The sequence below is a fragment of the Rattus rattus genome, chromosome 3, assembly GCF_011064425.1.
Source record: "Rattus rattus isolate New Zealand chromosome 3, Rrattus_CSIRO_v1, whole genome shotgun sequence".
In the NCBI taxonomy this organism is placed as follows: domain Eukaryota; kingdom Metazoa; phylum Chordata; class Mammalia; order Rodentia; family Muridae; genus Rattus; species Rattus rattus.
In genome coordinates, this window is record NC_046156.1 from 173,977,493 (window position 1) to 174,000,216 (window position 22,724).

The window sequence follows — 22,724 nt, forward strand, 5'->3', positions numbered from 1 at the left end:
GAGAATCTCAGGGACAGAAGACACCATAGACAACACTGACAGATACCTCAAAAAAGGCAAAACACAAAAAGCTCCTAACCTAAAACATCCAGGAAATCCAGGACACAATGAAAAGACCAAACCTTAGGATAATAGATATAGAAGAGAGAGCAGAAATTCCCAACTTAAAGGGCCAGTTAATATCTTTAATAAAATTATAGAAGAAAACTTCCCTAACCTAAAGAAAGAGATGCCCACAAACATAAAGAAGCCTAAAGAACTCCAAATAGATTGGTTGAGAAAAGAAATTTCTCCCAGCACAGAATAGTCAAAATGCCAAATGCACAAAACAAAGAAAGAATATTAAAGCAGTAAGAGAAAAAGGACAAGTAACACATAACAAGTAACAAGACAGTCCTATCAGAATTACACCAGACCTCTCACCAGAGACTATGAAAGCCAGAAGATCCTGGGCAGATGTCATACAGACCCTAAGAGAACACAAATGTCAACCCAGGCTACTATATCCAGCAAAACTCTCAATTAACATAGATGGAGAACCAAGATATTCCATGACAAAACCAAATGTACACAATATCTTTCTACAAATCCAGCCCTACAAAGGATAATAGATGGAAAACTCCAAAACAGGAAGGAAACTATACCCTAGAAAAAGCAAGAAAGTAATCTCCTTGCAAGGAATCCAAAAGAAGAGAGACACACAAACATAATCCCACCTCTAGCAACAAAAATAACAGGAAACAAATATCACTATTCCTTAATATCTCTCAACATCAGTGGAATCAATTCCCCAATAAAAAGACATAGACTAACAGACTGAATATGCAAAGAGGATCCAACATTTTGATGCCCACAGGAAACAAACCTCAGTGACAAAGATAGACATTACCTCAGAGTAGAAGGTTGGAAGACAACTTTCCAAGGAAATGGCCTGAAGAAACAAGCTGGAGTATCCATTCTAATATCAAATAAAATCGTCTTTCAACTGAAAGTCATCAAAAAAGATAAGGAAGGACATGCCATATTCATCAAAGGAAATATCCACAAAGATGAGCTCTCAATCCTAAATATCTATGCTCCAAATACAAGAGCACCTACATATATAAAAGGAACCTTACTAAAGCTCAAATCACACACTGCACCTCACACAAAAATAGTAGGAGATTTCAACACCCTACTCTCATCAATGGACAGATCATGGAAAAAGAAATTAAACAGAGACATGAGAAGTCATGAACCAAATGGACTTAACAGATATTTATAGAACATTTCATCCTAAAACAAGAATTTACCTTCTTCTGAGCACCTCATGTTACCTTCTCCAGAATCGACCATATAATTGTTCACAAAACAGGCTTCAACAGATTCAAGAATATTGAAATAATCCCATGCATCCTATGAGATCACCATGAACTAAGGCTGGTCTTCAATAACAACAATAACAACAGAAAGCCCACATATACATGGAAGTTGAACAATGATTCAATGAATTTGGTCAAGGAAGAAATAAAGAAAGAAATTGAAGGTGTTTTAGAATTTAATGAAAATGAAGGCACAACATACCCAAATTTCTGGGACACAATGAAAGCAGTGCTAAGAGGAAAACTCATAGCTCTGAGTGCTTCCAAAAAGAAATTGGAGAGAGCACCTTGATAGCACACCTAAAAGCTCTAGAACCAAAATAAGCAAAAGCACCCAAGAAGAGTAGACTTCAGGAAATAATTAAACTCAGGGCTGAAATCAACCATGTTGAAACAAAAAGGACTATACAAAGAATCAGCAAAACCAGGAACTGTTTTTTTGAGAAAATCAACAAGATAGATAAACTCATAGCCAGACTAACCAGAGGGCACAGAGAGTGTGTCCAAATTAACAAAATCAGAAATGAAAAGGGAGACATAACAACTGAATCTCAGGAAATTCAAGAAATCATCAGATCCTACTACAAAAGTCTATATTCAACAAAACTGGAAAATATGGATGAAATGGATAATTTTCTTTCTTTTTTTTAATTAATTTTTTTATTAACTTGAGCATTTCTTATTTACATTTCGAGTGTTATTCCCTTTCCCAGTTTCTGGGCCAACATCCCCCTAACCCCTCCCTCTCCCCTTCTTATCAAGGATTGGCAGGATTAATGTAGTAAAAATGGCCATTTTGCCAAAAGCAATGTATAGATTCAATGCAATCCCCATCAAAATTCCAACTCAATTCTTCATAGAGTTAGAAAGAGCAATTTGTACATTCATTTCGATTAACAAAAAACTCTGGATAGCGAAAACTATTCTTAGTAATAAAGAAGTTCTGGGGATGAATGGCCAAAAAGCACCTAAAGAAATGTTCAATATCCTTAGTCATTAGGGAAATGCAAATCAAAACAACTTTAAGATTCTACCTCACACCAGTCAGAATGGTTAAGATAAAAATCTCATGTGACAGCAGATGCTGGCGAGGATGTGGAGAAAGAATCCCACCATTGTTGGTGGGATTGCACTCTGGTACAACCACTCTGGAAATCAGTCTGGAAATTCCTCAGGAAATTGGGTACTCCACTACCTGAGGACCCAGCTATGCCTCTCCTGGGCATATACTCAAAAGATGCTCCAATATATAACAAAGACACATGCTCCACTATGTTTATAGCAGCCTTATTTATAATAGCTATAAGCTGGAAAGAACCCAGATGCCTTTAAACAGAGGAATTGATTAAAAAAAAAAAAAGCGTGTTACATCTACACAATGGAGTACTACTCAGCTATCAAAAACAATGACTTCATGAAATTCATAGGCAAATGGAATGAACTAGAAAATATCATCCTGAGTGAGGTAACTCAATCACAGAAAAACACACTTGGTATGCATTCATTGATAAGTGGATATTAGCCAAAAAGCTGGAATTACACAAGATGCAATCCACAGATCACAGGAAGCTCAAGAAAGATGACCAAAATGCGGATGCTACCCCTCCTTCTTAAAAGGGGAAAACAATATCCATAGGAGGGGATATGGAAGCAAAGTTTAGAGCAGCAACTCAAGGAATGGCCATTCAGAGCCTGCCTCACATGTGGCCTATATATATACAGCCATCAAAACTAGATAAGATTGATGAAGCTAAAAAATGCATGCGGAAAGGGACCGGATATAGATCTCTACTGAGAGATACATCCAGAGCATGTCCAATATAGAGGTCAATGCTAGCAGCAAACTACCAAACTGAGAACAGGATCCCCTTTGTGGGAATTAGAGGAAGTATTGAAAAAGTTGAAGGAGCTTGCAACCCCAGAAAAATAACAATACCAACCAACCAGACCTTCCAGGGACTAAGCCACTACCCATAGACTGTACATGGACTGACCCTGGGCTCCAACTGCATAGGTAGCAATGAATAGCCTAGTAAGAGCACCAGTGGAAGTGGAAGCCCTTGGTCCTGCTAAGGTTGGACTCCCAGTGCAGGGGAATATGGGAGAGGGCAGTAAGGGGGATGTGTAGGGGGAATGTTCATATGGTGGAGGGGGAGAGGTGAGGATAAACCGGGAAGGGGAATAATCTTTGAAATGCAAGTAAAGAAATATATCTAATAAAAAATTAAAAAAAATTCTGGAGAAATTGCCATCCCTTATCTTGAGCTCTATTACAGAGCAATAGTGATAAAAACTATATGGTATTGGTACAGAGACAGGCATGTAGATCAATGAAATAGAATTGAAGACCCAGAAAGAAACCCACACAGCTATGGTTACTTGATCTTTGCAGAGGAACTAAAACCAACCGGTGCAAAATGGACAGCATTTTCAACTGACAGCTGATTCAACTGGAGGTCAACATGTAGAAGAATGCAAATTGATCTAATCTATTCTTATCTCCTTGTATAAAGCTCACATAAAGTTATATACGTGAAACTAATAGAAAATGTTGGGAAGAGCCTTGAACACATGGGCACAGGGGAAAATTTCCTGAATAGAACAAAAAATGTCTTATGCTCTAAGATCAAGAATTGACAAATGGGACCTCATAAAATTGCAAAGCTTCTTTAAGGCAAAAAACCACTGTCAATAGGACAAAATGCCAACCAACAGATTGGGCAAAGATCTTTAGCAATGGGACATCTGATAGAGGACTAATATCCAATTTGTACAAAGAACTCAAAAAGTTAGATTCCTGAGAACCAAATAACCCTATTAAAAATGAGATACAGAACTATACAGAGATTTCTCAGCTGAGGAATATCAGATGGCTGAGAAGCCCCTGAAGAAATGCTCAACATCCTTTGTCATCAAGGAAATGCAAATCAAAATAACCCTGAGATTCCACCTCACACCAGTCAGAATGACTAAGTTCAAAAACTCAGGTGACAGCAGATGCTGGCGAAGATGTGGAGAAAGAGTAACACTCCTCCATTGTTGGTGGGATTGCAAACTGGTACAATCACTGTGGAAATCAGTCTGGAGGTTCCTCAGAAAACTACGAATTATACTCCCTGAGGACCCAGCTATGCCTCTCCTGGGCATATACCCAAAAGATGCTCCAGCATACAGCAAGAACGCATGCTCCACTATGTTCATAGCAGCCTTATTTATAATAGCCAGAAGCTGGAAAGAACCCAGATGTCCTTCAACAGAGGAATGGATACAGAAAATATGGTACATTCCCACAATGGAGTACTACTCAGCTATCAAAAACAATGACTTCATTTAATCTTAGGCAAATGGATGGAATTAGAAAATATCTTCCTGAGTGAGGTAACACAGTCAGAAAAGAAAACACATGGTATCCCTTACTGATAAGTGGATATTGGCTCAAAAGTTTGGAATACCCAAGATACAATTCACAGACCGCATGAAGCTTAAGAAAAAGAAAGACTAAACTGTGGATGCTTCAGTCTTTCTTAGAAGGGGGAACAAAAATACTCAGCATAAGAAATATGGAGACAAAATGTGGAACAGAGACTGAAGGAAAGACTATCCAGAGACTGCCCCACCTGGGAATCCAACCCATATACAGACACAAACCCAGACACTAAGGCAGATGCCATGAAATGCTTGCTGACACGAACCTGATATAGCTGTCTCCTGAGAGGCTCTGCCAGAGCCTGTTAAATACAGAGGCAGATGCTCGCAACCAAGCATTGGACTGAGCACAGGGTTCACAATTGAGGAGTTAGAGGACTGAAGGAGCCCACAGGGTTTTCAACCCCATAGGAAGAACAACAATATCAAGCACCTGATCCCCCAGAGATCCCAGGGACTAAACCACCATCCAAAGAGTACATATGGAGGGACTCATGGCTCCAGCCACATATGTAGCAGAGGACAGCTTTGTTGGACACCAATGGGAGGAGTGGTCCTTGGTCCTTGAAGGCTCAGTGTGCCAGTGAAGGTAAGGAGGTAGGCATGGGTGGGTGGTTGGGGGAGCACCCTCATAGAAGCAGGGAGTGGGAGGATGTGATAGGGGATTTCCAGAGGGGAAAGCAGGAAAGGGGATAACCTTTGAAACATAAATAAATAAAATATCCAACAAAAAACAGTAAAAAAATGATGTGGTCTAAAAACGGAGCTGTTTTCCCAAGTACTTTCTTTCATTGCAAGTACTTGGTGAAGATTATGGTTTGATACCACAACTTACTTTCACTCCTATGTATGTATCCAGCAGTGAAGCGCATGAAAAAAAAAGAACAAAATCAAAGGTTGTCTAGCTCATGTGTTTGACTCTTGGCTGATTTGTGCCCTTTGTTTAGTAACATATCAGTTGGGGACATAGTAGAGATACACAAGTCCTTCAGGAAGAGCATTTTCCATGTGACAGAGAAAAGTTTCTTTGATTTCACTGATCCCTTAAAAACACCTTAAGTCAAAATGTGCTATTAGAAGAGCAGATGAAGTAATTAAGGTCGTCTCAGAAAGAGAAATACACCTTTCCCCCCTATATTTTTGGTTACTAGGTTTTATGTAGAAGCATAAAATCATGTACCTATGTACGATGAGAAAACAGAATTGAGAGTCTCTAAGAGAACAAAAGGGATGCATGGGGCGGGAGGGATTTGGGGTGGGGAAGGGGGAGGTTAGGAAGGGGGAATGTGCTCAAGGGCAATATACCTTGCATGAAACTGTGGTAGAACATGTGAATACCATGGCAATGTGATAGAACACACAGTGAATATGAACAGTGCATGTTTTAAAAAGTCTGTACATGACTAGGTACCAAACAAGCTTATGCAGCCAGCGCTTAAGTCAAGAAGTAGAGCATCCACAGTACTATATAAACTACTCACGCTCCTGCTGTAGGCTCAGCCCCTCTCCTCATTAGGGGTGATGCCTGGTCTTGGCATTTCATGTTTCCACTGGATGTTGTTCTCTACTTCTGTATTGAGACTTGTGCATCTGATGTAACTTTGTTGGGTGATTTTCCCCTTCTTTTCCTTCACTATTTCTTACTTTTTAAGTTCAAGTCTGGTTTTCTGTTCAGCACTGATGCTTTCAATATTCAGTGGAGGACTAATTTGTATCAAGTTTGAGGTGTCATTTCTCTCTATGGGATTGTAGTTAGGGCCAGAGGCTATGTTTCGAAAGTTTCTCAGAATCACATATCTTCTGTCCCTTGAACCTCCTGCTTGGGTCTTCACTATTCGCTGTGAGATACGGAACTTGCCACATGCCTATTGGCTTCCCCCAGAGTCAGATTAGTCCTTACCCTGGGTCTGTGACTTCTGTTATACTGCTAGGAAGTATCAATTATGATCAGCATTAAAAAGCTCTTTAGTGTTTGTAGCCTGAATATTAAATTTAAGTAAAACATTATAGACATATTATATGTGGTATAGACAACAGTTCCTCATAACTATAATGACAGTTTTTGATAATATTTCTTATTTGGCATGAAAAACAACTTTGTTATACATATTGACATCCTAAGGTACAAGTTTAGAGCTTTATTTACTCAAAAGTGCGCCTATTAGCTGTAATTTATTTTGTTTAACCTTTGCAGCTTGCGATGACATATAATTTAACATGTCTTTCTTAGGAAAATGAACTACATAGATTCTTACGAATCTATGGAATGTATTACGAGTAAAATGTGCGCTCTCTTTCTTCTGTGTGTTGTGATTACACACATGACTTCCCAAGTGTGAAGTAGGTCAATTTCATAAAAAACCAATGTGCTATTGCAGCCCACAGCACTTCCGTGTGCTCTGCTGCCCCTGGGCTTGGATATTGTGCATCAGGCAATGAGATGACAATCAAAGGTTTTCATGGAGGAATGAGATTAGAGGTGGCCTTGGGGAAAGTGATTTTGTTAGGAATTGTGAACAGAAAGAAATGTAAACACCAAGACATGCGCTTGTGGCTGAATTTTTGAAAGTCATTTTTGCAGAGCATCATCAACCACTGTTAATTTAACTTAAAGTAGCTAAGAAAGTAAATTTGTATCATAAATAATGGCTTCATAGAATGTCCGAATGCTGATAAGCAGTGCACACAACAGATGATGAGGAAAGATACCCAGAACAACACATCCAACTGAGAAAAAGAGCATTGTTAATTTTCACCTATTCTTCAAAACTATAAAAGAATACGACTAACATTAAGCTGCATGAAGTATCTTCTGGAAACTGATGTTTTTTGGGAATTAACTTTGAGAACATTTCATCCTACTGTGTGTCTTGCTACAGAATACTTGAATGGAAATAAATTAATAAACACAAGAAAGTAGGGAATAATTAGAAGGAATTGTCAAGTGGTACACCGTGAACAGAGTTAGAATAACTCTTTTGTGTGAAAACCTTTTTTTTTCTCCCATGAAACCAAAGCTTTGAAGCCAAAACTTCACAGCTAATGGTAGATATTACATGTCAGTTTGTTAGCCTCTGGTCATTTTTTCTCCTTAAGAATCAATAACATGTTCATAGGGAAGAAGACATATAATCGGTTTTAGAAAGTGTATGCTATAATGTTCATGCTTGCCCGCCTCTGTTCAGAATTATGGAAGCATGTGCTTGATACTTTTGGGCAATCCCTCTGGTCTCAAGACCAAATGTTCTGGAAAATGCACAGTCTACACTCCTGTGTGACAGTAACAAACAAGTGCTTAATTCTGCCCATAGACCTCTATTCTAGCATGGCAACCAGGAATACACAACAGAGCTGCAAAATCCCAGGTGGTTTATAGTTAATGACACGGGCATTAGCAACACTGAGTAACAAGGCACGTAAAGAATGATACAACTTAACTTTGGTTTAGCCACTGCAAGGATAAATGATTTGCTTGGATAAATCATTCTGCAGTGACCTTAAAGAGAACAAAATAAAAAAAAACACAAAAGAATTCCAGGAGAAAATTATTTGCACAATCTTAGCCAGCTTGCTTATGGCAGAACTGACTTAAGAGAAGTGTGAAATAAACTATTTGTAGTATTTTTGAGTTAAAATAATGAACCAATAAAACCAGTTCTTGGTGCACCCATTGTTTCAAGCAAAGATTTAAGGTTTCAGAATGCATGTCACATATATAAGTTATAAATACATATATGTCTGTATATTTATTATTTTTGATGCATTTCATCAGCTAGCATCTACTTATGTTTATATGAAAAGAAGCAATGTATCTTTAAAAATTTAGGTGTTTTAGGTTATGAGGTTTTAGTGACTGAGATTTCTTATTTCCTCACATGTTTATGTTACTATCTAATGCCTAGTTTTTTTCCCCCTCTACCTGTAGCCAAGCTATGGCTCGGAAAGTATTAAGAATCAGATTTGAGCATAGTTACTGAGATGTATCCTTTTTAGTGAAGTGGTACATGCTTATTATAGTTCTAGCAGTTAAGAAACTGAGGTAGGGGGATCAAGAGTTCAGGACCAGCTTGGTGGTGAATCTGAGACTAACTTGGTCTGTGTAATTAGACTCTCAAAAACAAAACATATTTGTAAACAAAACAAAAAAGCAAAAAATGAAAGACTGTCTTCTGACTTATAGGCTTCTAAGGGTTTTTGTTTCAAAGTTCCTTACCAGGTATTACACATTTTTTTTTTAGCCCAAATTGGATTTTAGCAATCAAAAGATAGTGGCAATCTGTGATATAAGAGAGATAGTTTGAAATGTAAACTCCTCTCTTAAAATACTGAATATATTAAAGTTAATTTTTACTTACCTTAAAAAGCAGTAGGTTGTAACTTTTAAAAGGAAATTCATGTAAGATATTAGAGACTAAAAGGAAGATTCAGAAATTGGAAAGATGCTAAGGGGTTAAGAGTGGGTACTGCCCTTCTAGAGGACTGCAGATCAGTTTCCAATGCTCACATTGAATGGCTCACAACTGCCTTTAACTCTAGCTCCAAGGGATCTGAAATCTTTTTCTGATCTCTGAAGGCACCTGCATAGAGGCATATGTGCAATACACTCATGCACGCATACACACACACACATACACACACACACACACACAATAAGTCTTAAAAAAGCCAAACGTCAGATTGCCACACTGTCAGGCCAGTTCTGCCACTTTGACAAGACTCAGGCAGAGCCTGAAAATAGATAAAGTATGAAAGAGACTATAGTCAGTTACTTTCAAAATGAGTGCAAAACTGCACATGTGAGATATTGTCAGATATAGGCAGAAGGATGCCTATACTATATTACTAGGTATCTTAGCAAGTGTTCTATTGCTGTAAAGTTACTATAACCATGGCAATATTTGTAAAAGAAAGTATTTAACTGTGGGCTTACTTACAGTTTCAGTGGTTTAGTCTAATATCATCATGTCAGGAAGCCTGACAGCAAGCACATTGACAGACACGGTGCAGGAGGAGCTGAGAGCTTTATATCCAGATTCATAGGCATCAGATGAGAGAGACGTATCATTACCCATATATAGTGACTTTGAAAACATGTATCCAAGGCAAGCCCTTCAAGATATTTTTTCCACTGAGAAATAAAAGCAAATAGTGATGTTTAAGAGGAAGAGCCTTGGTGAAATTTTAAACTGACATTAAACTTTAATTTTTGAATAATTTTTAGGAAGAATACATCAAAGCGTGTGAAACTGGTGGCCAATTATATTATCATTAGTATAAAGCAACATAGTCTTATCATTATTCATAAAATGCTATGAAATAAGTATGTTAAGAATATTTAATTATGCACATGAGTACAATAATAAAGGAAAATTGTGAGTTAATTGCTCTCCTTAGCGATGCTATTAGAGATGGCACTTGGCAGACGCCTAGGATTCTCATGATTCATCCTAAAGAAGTATGCTGTTGGGCTGGTAGCATTGGAGATATTCTGGGAAAACCAGGAAGGAAAACTGGGCCTTCCTGGCACTTATTTCATGACACACTTTATTTTTCAGCCACACATAACTGCTTCTAAGAATCCTTCTCTGGCTTCTCACAGTGCTGTAACTTTGATGAGACCAAAACACTCTGTAGACATCTCTGTTACGCTTCTCTGCGTGTGGGATTTTAATTGACATTCTAGGTAGTGCCTTGGTCTCTTCATGAGAACTAGGGGCTCTTTTGAGACAGGGCTTCCTTTTCCTTCTTCCTCCCTAGCTGGGGATTAACCCAGAAGAGGCTCTTAGCTGAGGATCTGGAGTGAATTGGTCCAGAGATGGGAGCTCCGAGAGATAGGTATGAGGCAGAGCTGCTTTGTTTTTCCCTTCCAGGACCATCTGAAACAACACCACTATATTTAGATTTGTCTGAGGAGCTTTCCTCTGTTGAGCAATCTCTCTTCCATCTTACTTTTCTCTAAAAAGAAAAATTTCCATTTTCTCTCCCTCACATCTCATCTCACTGGAAAAATATGAATGAGTAGAGTATGACTACTTAGAGCCCAGAGACATGTGGGCTCCAAGATTTCACAGGGAAAAGATCAGTTGTCTGAGTGGATGATTTGCATCACCCTGGATACTCTGTAAATGTGCTTCTGAGTTCTGGAATTAGTTTGGACGTGTCACAGATTCGAGTGTGTGGGACAAGAAGGAAACATATAAAATGTTGCACAGATGTGGTTGAGCAGTGATGCTCATTCTAAGAATCCACAAATACATATATTAATTTACTCACAAATACCTTTTTTTCTTATTTGTGGTGGTTTAGGGTGCTCTCAAGTCACCTAAGGGGTGCTTGTCTGGGAAAAACCTGAATTGAGGTCAGCAAGGGGCCAACTATCCTCAGTATACATACTGTGTTCACTAGAGAACCCACATGCTTGTAATCATAATGTAACAAAAACATTTAAGATTTATTTAAACATAGAGAAATAGGAGGGTCAGTAAATATCTACAACAAAATTATAGAAGAAAACTTCCCTAACCTAAAGAAAGAGATGCCCATAAACATACAAAAAGCCTACAGAACTCCAAATAGATTGGACCAGAAAAGAAATTCCTCCCGTCACATAATAGTTAAAACACCAAATGCAGCTCTGCACCCAAGTCCCATGGGGGACAGAGCTGAACAACCAGAAGTTCAGAAAATCCTGAGACTGCAGGACAGACCACCGCTTCGGCTCACCTCTCCCACATCCCTGGCCCAAGAGTAAACTGCATAGTGTTTCTTGATATAGAAATATAGAAACAGTCATTGGCAGGAACATGCTGAGTCTGCCTGTGCCTGGAACTGAACTGAACTGAACCAGTCAGACAGCTCCCTGCACCCAAATCCCGTGTGGGAGAGAGCTGGACCCTCAGAAGTGTGGACACTCCTGAGAACTCAGTGGAGACTACTCTCTGCCCACATTCCTGACCCAAGAGGAAATCACCTAGAGCCATCTCTGTCCCCTGGGCACAGGGACCTAGGAACAGTCAGGGACAGGACACTTTGGGTTTCTGCCTGCTGTAAGACTAAAAGCCAGTTGCCAGGAGCTCTTACACACCTGAGATCAGACCTATCTGTTCCCAGATCCAGCTGAAAGAAAACAGGTCTACAGGAGTGCTGATGCACAGGCCTATAGGAAGGTCAGGCTGCTGTCAAAGACAGCAAGACAAGCTAACACCAGAGAACCCAATGGTGAGAGGCAAGTGCAGGAACCTAAGTAGCAGAAACCAAGACTACTTGGCATCATCAGAGCCCAACTCTCGCACCAAAGCAAATACTGGATACTAAAACATACCAGAAAAGCAAGATTTAGATATAAAATCACATTTTATGATGATGATGGAGGACTTTAAGAAGGACATAAATAACTCCCTTAAAGAAATACAGGACAACACAAGTAAACAAGTAGAAGCCCTTAAGGAAGAAACATAAAAATCCCTTAAAGCATTACAGAAAAACACAACCAAACAGGTGAAGGAATTGAACAAAACCATCCAGGATTTAAAAATGGAAATAGAAATAATAAAGAAAGCACAAATGGAGACAATCCTGGAGATAGAAAACCTAGGGAAGAGATCAGGAACCATAGATGCAAGCATCACCAACAGAATATAAGAGACAGAAGAGAGACTCTCAGGGGCAGAAGATAACATAGAAAACAATGATACAACCGTCAAAGACAATGTACAATGCAAAAAATTCCTAGTCCAAAACTTCCAGGAAATCCAGTACACAATGAGAAGATCAAACCTAAGGATAATAGGTATAGAAGAGAGTGAAGACTCCCAAATCAAAGGACCAGTAAATATCTTCAACAAAATCATAGAAGAAAACTTCCCTAACCTAAAGAAAGAGATGCCCATAAACATACAAGAAGCCTACAGAACTCCAAATAGATTGGACCAGAAGAGAAATTCCTCCCGTCACATAATAGTCAAAACACCAAATGCACAAAACAAAGCAGGGGAAAAGGTCAAGTAACATATGAAGGCAGATCTATCAGAATTACACCAGACTTCTCACCAGAGTCTATGAAAGCCAGAAGATCCTGGGCAGATGTCATACAGACCCTAAGAGAACACAAATGCCAGACCAGGCTACTATATCCAGCAAAACTCTCAATTAACACAGATGGAGGAAACCAAGATATTCCATGACAAATCCAAATTTACACAATATCTTTCAACAAATTCAGCCCTACAAAGGATAATAGATGGAAAAGTCCAACACAACGAAGGAAACTACACCCTAGAAAAAGGAAGAAAGTAATCTCCTTGCAATGAAACCAAAAGAAGAGAGACACACAAACATAATTCCACATCTAACAACAAAAATAACAGGAAGCAGCAACCACTATAACTTAATATCTCTCAACATCAATGGACTCAATTCCCCAATAAAAAAACATAGACTAACAGACAGGATATGTAAAGAGTACCCAACATTTTGCTGCATACAGGAAACACACCTCAGAGACAAAGACACGGACACCACCTCAGAGTAAAAGTCTGGAAAACAACTTTCCAAGCAAATGGTCCGAAGAAAGAACCTGGAGTAGCCATTCTAATATAGAATAAAATTGACTTTCAACGAAAAGTCATCAAAAAATTAAGGAAGGACACTTCATATTCATCAAGGGAAAATCCACCAAGATGAACTCTCAATCCTAAATATCGATGCTCAAAATGCAAGGGCACCTATATTCATAAAAGAAATCTTACTAAAGATTAAATCACACATTAATAGTAGGAGATTTCAACACCATACTCTCATCAATGGACAGATCATGGAAACAGAAATTCAACAGAGACATAGAGAAATTAACAGAGTTATGAACCAAATGGACTTAACAGATATTTATAGAACATTTCATCTTAAAACTTTCTTCTCAGCACCTCATGGTACCTTCTCCAAAATTGGCCATATAATTTGTCACAAAACAGGCCTCAACAGATACAGGGCGATTGAAATAATCCCATGCATCCTATGAGATCACCATGGATTAAACCTAGTCTTCAATAACACCAAAAACAAGAGAAAGCCCACATATACATGGAAGTATGCAATGATAACTTGGTCAAGGAAGAAATAAAGAAGTTAAAGACTTCTTAGAATTTAATGTAAATGAACACACAACATATCCAAACTTATGGGACATAATAAAAGCAATGCTAAGAGGAAAACTCATAGGTCTGAGTTCCTTCAAAAAGAAACAGGAAGTAGCATATATCAACAGCTTGACAACACACTTAAAAGCTCTAGAACAAAAAGAAGTACACCTAAGAGGAGTAGACCTCAGGATATAATCAAACTTAGGGTTGAATTCAACCAAGTAGAAACAAAAAGGACTATACAAAGAATCAACAAAACCAGGAGCTGGTTCTTTGAGAAATTCAACAAGATAGATAAACCCTTAGTCAGATTCATCAGAGGTCACAGAGAGTGTATCCAAATTAACAAAATCAGAAATGAAAAAAGAAACATAACAAGAGAATCTGAAGAAATTAAAAAAATTCATCAGATCCTACTCCAAAAGCATATATTCAACAGAACTGGAAAATCTGGATAAAATGAACAATTTTCTAGACAAATACCAGGTACTGAAGTTAAATCAGATTCAGATAAACCATTTAAACAGTCCCATAACCCCTAAAGAAATAGAAGCAGTCATTAAAGTCTACCAACCAATAAAAGCCCAGGACCAGATGGGTTTAGTGCAGAATTCTATCAGATCTTCATAGAAGACCTAATATCAGTACTCACCAAACTATTCCACAAAATTGAAACAGATGGAGTGCTACCGAATTCCTTCTATGAAGCCACAATTACTCTTATACATAAATCATACAAAGACCCAACAAAGAAAGAGAACTTCAGACCAATTTCCCTTATGAATGTCAACGCAAAAATACTCAGTAAAATTCTGGCAAACCGAATCAAAGAGCACATCAAAACAATCATCCACCATGATCATGTAGGCTTCATCCCAGGCATGCAGGGATGGTTTAATATATGGAAAACCATCAATGTGATCCATTATATAAACAAACTGAAAGAACAAAACTACATGATCATTTCATTAGATGCTGAGAAAGCATTTGACAAAATTCAACACCCCTTCATGATAAAAGTCCTAGAAAGATCAGGAATTCAAGGCCCATACCTAAACATTGTAAAAGCAATATATAGCAAACCAGTAGACAACATCAAACTAAATGGAGAGAAACTTGAAGCAATCCCACTAAAATCAGAGACTAATTAAGACTGCCCACTCTCTCCCTACCTGTTCAATATAGTACTCAAATTCCTAGCCAGAGCAGTCAGACAACAAAAGGAGTTCAGAGAGATACAAATTGGACAGGACCAAGTGAAAATATCACTATTTTCAGATGATATGATATTATACTTACGTGACCCCAAATATTCCACCAGAGAACTCCTCCAACTGTTAAACATCTTCAGCAAATTGGCTGGATATAAAATTAACTCAAACAAATCAAGTAGCCTTTCCCTAATCAAAGAATCATTAGACTGAGAAAGAAATTAGGGAAACCATACCCTTCACAATAGTCACAAATCATATATAGTGGCTTGCGGTGATTCTAACCAAGCAAGTGCAAGATCTGTATGACAAGAACTTCAGGTCTCTGATAAAAGAAAGTTAAGATCTCAAAGATGGAAAGACCTCCTATGCTCATGGATTGACAATATTAATATATTAAAATGGCCAACTTGCCTAAAGCAATGTACAGATTCAATGCAATCCCCATCAAAATTCCAACTCAATTCTTCACAAAGTTAGAAAGAGCAATTTTTAAATTCATTTGGAATAACAAATATCCCAGGATAACAGAAACAGAATAATAGCAGGTATCCCCATCCCTAACCTCCAGCTGTATTACAGAGCAATAGTGATAAAAACTGTATGGTACTGGCACAGAGATGGGCAGGTAGATCAATGTAATAGAATTGAGGATCCAGAAATGAACCCACACACCTATAGTCACTTGATCTTTGACAAATGAGCTAAAACCATCCAATGGATTAAAACACAGCATTTTCTTTCTTTCTTTCTCTCTCTCTCTCTCTCTTTCTTTCTTTCTTTCTTTCTTTCTTTCTTTCTTTCTTTCTTTCTTTCTTGATTTTTCTTTCATTCTTGATGGATTTTTTTCCTTTCTTTCTTCCTTCCTTCCTTCCTTTCTTTCTTTCTTTCTTTCTTCCTTTCTTTCTTTCTTTCTTTTTTTAAAATCTTTATTAACTTGAGTATTTCTTATTTACATTTCGATTGTTATTCCCCTTTCGGGTTTCCAGGCCAACATCCCCCTAACCCCTCTCCCTTCCCTTCTCTAGGGGTGTTCCCCTCTCCATTCTCCCCCCCCCCGTTACAGCCCTCCCCCCAACAATCACGTTCACTGGAGGTGCAGTCTTGGCAGGACCAAGGGCTTCCCCTTCCACTGGTGCTCTTACTAGGCTATTCATTGCTACCTATGAGGTTGGAGCCCAGGGTCAGTCCATGTATAGTCTTTGGGTAGTGGCTTAGTCCCTGGAAGCTCTGGTTGCTTGTCATTGTTGTTCATATGGGGTCTCAAGCTCCTTCAAGCTCTTTCAGTCCTTTCTCTGATTCCTTCAACGGGGGGCCCGTTCTCAGTTCAATGGATTGCTGCTGGCATTCGCCTCTGTATTTGCTGTATTCTGGCTGTGTCTCTCAGGAGAGATCTACATCCAGTTCCTGTCAGCCTGCACTTCTTTGCTTCATCCATCTTATCTAATTGGGGGGCTGTATATGTATGGGCCACATGTGGGGCAAGTTCTGAATGCGTGTTCTTTCTGCCTCTGTTCTAAACTTTGCCTCCCTATTCCCTGCCAAGGGTATTCTTGTTCTCCCTTTAAAGAAGGAGTGAAACATTCTCATTTTGGTCATCCTTCTTGAGTTTCATGTGTTCTGTGCATCTAGGGTAATTCAAGCATTTGGGCTAATATCCACTTATCAATGAGTGCATACCATGTGAAAACACAGCATTTTCAACAGATGGTGCTGGTTCAACTGGAGGTCAGCATGTAGAAGAATGTGAATTGATCCCTTCTCCTCTCTTTGTACAAAGCTCAAGTCCAAGTGGAACAAAGACCTCTGCATAAAACCAGATACACTGAAACTAATAGAATTGAATAGAGGACTCATGAAGACATGGGCACAGGGGAATGAAAATTTTCTAAACAGAACACTAATAGCTTATGCTCTAAGATCAAGAATCAACAAATGGGACCTCACAAAATTGCAAAGTTTCTGTAAGGCAAAGGACACTGTTAATAAGACAAAACAACAATCATTAGATTGGGCAAAGATCTTTACCAGTGGGAGATCTGATAGAGGGCTAATATCCAATATATACAAAGAACTCAGTAAGTTAGACTTCAGAGAATCAAATAATCCTATTAAAAATGGAGAACAGAGCTAAACAAAGAATTCTCAACTGAGGAATATCAAATGGCTGAGAAGCACCAAAAGATGTGTTCAACATCCTTATTTATCTGGGAAATGCAAATCAAATCCACCTTGAGATTCTACCTCACACCAGTCAAAATGAGTAACATAAAAAACTCAGGTGACAGCAGATGCTGGCGAGGATGTGGAGAAAGAGGAACAGGCCTCCATTGTTGGTGGAATTGCAAGCTGGTACAACCACTGTGGAAAGCCGTCTGGAAGTTCTTCAGAAATTTGGACATAGTTCTACCTGAGGACCCAGCTATGCCTCTCCTGGGCATATACCCATAAGATGCCCCAACATATAAAAAAAGACACGTCCTCCACTATGTTCATAGCAGCCTTATTTATAATAGCCAGAACCTGGAAAGAACCCAGATGCCCTTCAACAGAAGAATGGATTAAAAAATGTGGTACATCTACACAATAGATTATGATTCAGCTATCAAAACAATGACTTCATTTAATTTTTAGGCAGCTGGATGGAACTAGAAAATATCATCCTGAGTGAGGTAACCCAATCAGAAAAGAACACATATGGTATGTACTCACTGATAAGTAGTTATTAGTTTAAAAGCTCAGAATACTCAAGATACAATCCACAGACCACATGAAACTCAAGAAGAAGGAAGACCAAAGTGTGGAAGCTTCAGTCCTTCTTAGAAGGGCAAGCAAAATTACTCAGAATAGGAAATGTGGAGCACAGACTGAAGGAAAGGCTGTCCAGAGTCTGTCCCACCTGGGGATCTATCCCATATACAGCTACCAAATGCTGACAGGAGCCTGATATAGCTGTCTTCTGAGAGGCTCTGTTAGATCCTGACAAACACAGAGGCAGATGCTTGCAGCCAACCATTGGACCAAGAATGGGGTCGCAATGTAGGAGTTAATGAAAGGACTGAAGTAGCTGAAGCATTTTGCAACCCCATAAGAACAACAATACCAACTAGTCAGACCCTCAAGACCTCCCATGGACTAAATTACCATTCCAAGAGTTCACAGGGATGGACCTATGGCTCCAGTCACATATGTTTCAGAGAATGGCCTTGTCAGGCTTCAATGGTGCAGAGGTCCTTGGTCCTGTCATGGCTGGGTGCCTCAGTGTAGAGGAATTTCAGGGCGGGTAGGTGTCAGGAGTGGGTGGGTGAGAAAAAGTGGTTGGGTTCATGGGTGAGCATCCTCGTAGAAGGAGGGGGAGTTAGTGGGTTTCTGGAGGGGAAACAAGGAAAGTGGAAAACATTTGAAATGCAAATAAAAAATCCAATAAAAATAAGAATAACATTAAAGGGGCGAGGAAAAAATAGTATGCATGCCTTTTCTCTAAAAATAAAAGGAAAGAAAAGGTAATCTGAGACTATTAAAAATTAGTCCTCAATGCAGATCGATCCATGCTTATCACCTGTACAAGCTTAAGTCCAAGTGGATCAGGACCTCCACATCAAACCAGACACCTCAAACTAATAGAAGAAAAACTAGGGAAGCATCTGGAACACATGGGCACTGGAAAAAATTTCCTGAACAAAACACCAATGGCTTATGCTCTAAGATCAAGAATAACAAATGGGATCTCATATAACTGCAAAGCTTCTGTAAAGGCAAAGGACACTGTGGTCAGGACAAAACAGCAACCAACAGATTGGGAAAAGATCTTTACCAATCCTACAACAGATAGAGGCCTTATATCCAAAATATACAAAAGAACTCAAAAGTTAGACCGCAGGGAGACAAATAACCCTATTAAAAATGGGGTTCAGAGCTAAACAAAATTCACAGCTGAGGAATGCCGAATGGCTGAGAAACACCTAAAGAAATGTTCAACATCTTTGTCATCAGGAAATGCAAATCAAAACAACCCTGAGATTTCACCTCACACCAGTGAGAATGGCTAAGATCAAAAACTCAGGTGACAGCAAATGCTGGCGAGGATGTGGAGAAAAAAGAGCACTCCTCCATTGTTGGTGGGATTGCAGACTGGTACAACCATTCTGGAAATCAGTCTGGAGGTTCCTCAGAAAATTGGACATTGAACTGCCTGAGGATCCAGCTATACCTCTCTTGGGCATATACCACAAGATGCCCCAACATATAAAAAAAGACCGTGCTCCACTATGTTCATAGCCTTATTTATAATAATGAAGCTGGAAAGAACCCAGATGCCCTTCAACAGAGGAATGGATACAGAAAATGGTACATCTACACAATGGAATATTACTCAGCTATCAAAAAACAACGACTTTATGAAATTAAAGGCAAATGGTTGGAACTGGAAAATATCATTCTGTGACTAACCCAATCACAGAAAAGACATACATGGTATGCACTCACTGATAAGTGGCTATTAGCCCAAATGCTTGAATTACCCTAGTGGCCTAGAACAAATGAAACTCAAGGCGGATGGATCAAAATTTGGAAAACTTCCTCCTTCTTTAAAAGGAACAAGAATACCCTTGGCAGGGAAGAGAGAGGCAAAAGATTAAAACAGAGACTGAAGAACATCCATTTCAGAGCCTGCCCCACATGTGGCCCATACATATAGAGCCACCCAATTAGACAAGATGGATGAAGCAAAAAAGTGCAGACCGACAGGGCGGATGTGGATCGAACCTGAGAGACACAGCCAGAATACAGCAAATACAGAGGCGAATGCCAGCAGCAAACCACTGAACTGAGAGCGGACCCCGTTGAAGGAATCAGAGAATGAACTGGAAGAGCTTGAAGGGCTTGAGACTCCATATGTACAACAATGCCAAGCAACCAGAGCTTCCAGGGACTAAGCCACTACCTAAAGACTATACATGGACTGACCCTGGACTCTGACCTCATAGGTAGCAATGAATATCCTAGTAAGAGCACCAGTGGAAGGAGAAGCCCTGGGTCCTGCTAAGACTGAACCCCCCAGTGAACTAGACTGTCGGGGGGAGGGCGGCAATGGGGGGAGGGTGGGGAGGGGAACACCCATAAGGAAGGGGGGGAGGGAAGGGGATGTTTGCCAAATGTACATAAGAAATACTCAAGTTAATAAAAAAAAAATTAGTCCTCACCTTTCAGATAGAAAAATAATGAAGATCTCCTTAGAGAAAACCTGTAGGTTCTGAGAAGAGTGGTGGATGGAAACAGGTGAGAAAATGAGAAACCAGAGAAGGAATCTCAGGACAGGGTTGGGTAGAGCATGAGGTGGTGTGGACAGCAACAGTCTTGCTGGTAGCCATCATCTATCTGAAAATAGACATAAAGGGTACCACTTAAGGACGGAAAGAGATACAAATATTATACATATAAGAGTAGAAGAGTGATTTGACTTCAGAGACATAGTCCCTAATTATTATGGAACTGTCATACTTGCTATGATCTGGCTTCCTGGTTTTGTGTCTCATTAGCCTAGTGTGTGTGTGTGTGTGTGTGTGTGTGTGTGTGTGTGTGTGTGTGTGTGTAGGAGGAAGGCAGGGGGGTGTTAGTTTATCTGGAGTTAGAGTTATAGGCAGTTGGGTGCTGCCTGATATAGGTGCTGCCTGATATTGGTGCTGGGAATCAAACTCGTGTCCTTTTAACCACTGAACTATCTATCCAGCCCCTACTTTAAACTTCTTACAAGCTTTACAGTATGGTTTTAGTGAGACAATGAAGTAGATGGAAGAAATATTTTGGCCATTGATCTTGCTGGATTCAGCTGATTTGAATTAGTAGAGGTAAACATTATTATTGTTAAAACTTTGGGCTTAAAAAATTTCATGTTGATTTTGTTTTTGTTGTTTTGTGATTCTAAACTGTGTTTGTCAACTCCTATCACTGTGACAAAATACAGAGACAAACAATTTCTTTTTTTTTTTTTTTTTTTTCCTTTTTTCTATTTTTTTTTTATTAACTTGAATATTTCTTATATACATTTCGAGTGTTATTCCCTTTCCCGGTTTCCGGGCAAACATCCCCCTCCCCCTCCCTTCCTTATGGGTGTTCCCTCCCCACCCTCCCCCATTGCCGCCCTCCCGCAACAGTCTAGTTCACTGGGGGTTCAGTATTAGCAGGACCCAGGGCTTCCCCTTCCACTGGTGCTCTTACTAGGATATTCATTGCTACCTATGAGGTCAGAGTCCAGGGTCAGTCCATGTATAGTCTTTAGGGTAGTGGCTTAGTCCTGGAAGCTCTGGTGGCTTGCATTGTTGTACATATGGGGTCTCGAGCCCTTCAAGCTCTTCCAGTTCTTTCTCTGATTCCTTCAACGGGGTCCTATTCTCAGTTCAGAGGTTTGCTGCTGACATTCGCCTCTGTATTTGCTGTATTCTGGCTGTGTCTCTCAGGAGCGATCTACACTTCTGCACTTCTTTGCTTCATCCATCTTGTCTAATTGGGTGGCTGTATATATATGGGCCACATGTGGGGCAGGCTCTGAATGGATGTTCCTTCAGTCTCTGTTTTAATCTTTGCCTCTCTCTTCCCTGCCAAAGGGTATTCTTGTTCCTTTTAAAGAAGGAGTGAAGCATTCACATTTTGATCATCCGTCTTGAGTTTCATTTGTTCTAGGCATCTAGGGTAATTCAGGCATTTGGGCTAATAGCCACTTATCAATGAGTGCATACCATGTATGTCTTTCTGTGATTGGTTAGCTCACTCAGGATGATATTTTCCAGTTCAACCATTTGCCTACAAATTTCATAAACTCGTTTTTGATAGCTGAGTAATATTCCATTGTGTAGATGTACCACATTTTCTGTATCCATTCCTCTGTTGAAGGGCATCTGGGTTCTTTCCAGCTTCTGGCTATTAAAAATAAGGCTGCTATGAACATAGTGGAGCACGTGTCTTTTTTATATGTTGGGGCATCTTTTGGGTATATGCCCAAGAGAGGTATAGCTGGATCCTCAGGCAGTTTAATGTCCAATTTTCTGAGGAACCTCAGACTGATTTCCAGAATGGTTGTACCAGTCTGCAATCCCACCAACAATGGAGGAGTGTTCCTCTTTCTCCGCATCCTCGCCAGCATTTGCTGTCACCTGAGTTTTTGATCTTAGCCATTCTCACTGGTGTGAGGTGAAATCTCAGGGTTGTTTTGATTTGCATTTCCTGATGACTAAAGATGTTGAACATTTCTTTGGTGTTTCTCAGCCATTGGCATTCCTCAACTGTGAATTCTTTGTTTAGCTCTGAACCCCATTTTTAATAGGGTTATTTGTCTCCCTGCGGTCTAACTTTTTGAGTTCTTTGTATATTTTGGATATAAGGCCTCTATCTGTTGTAGGATTGGTAAAGATCTTTTCCCAATCTGTTGGTTGCCGTTTTGTCCTGACCACAGTGTCCTTTGCCTTACAGAAGCTTTGTAGTTTTATGAGATCCCATTTGTCGATTCTTGATCTTAGAGCATAAGCCATTGGTGTTTTGTTCAGAAATTTTTTCCAGTGCCCATGTGTTCCAGATGCTTCCTAGTTTTTCTTCTA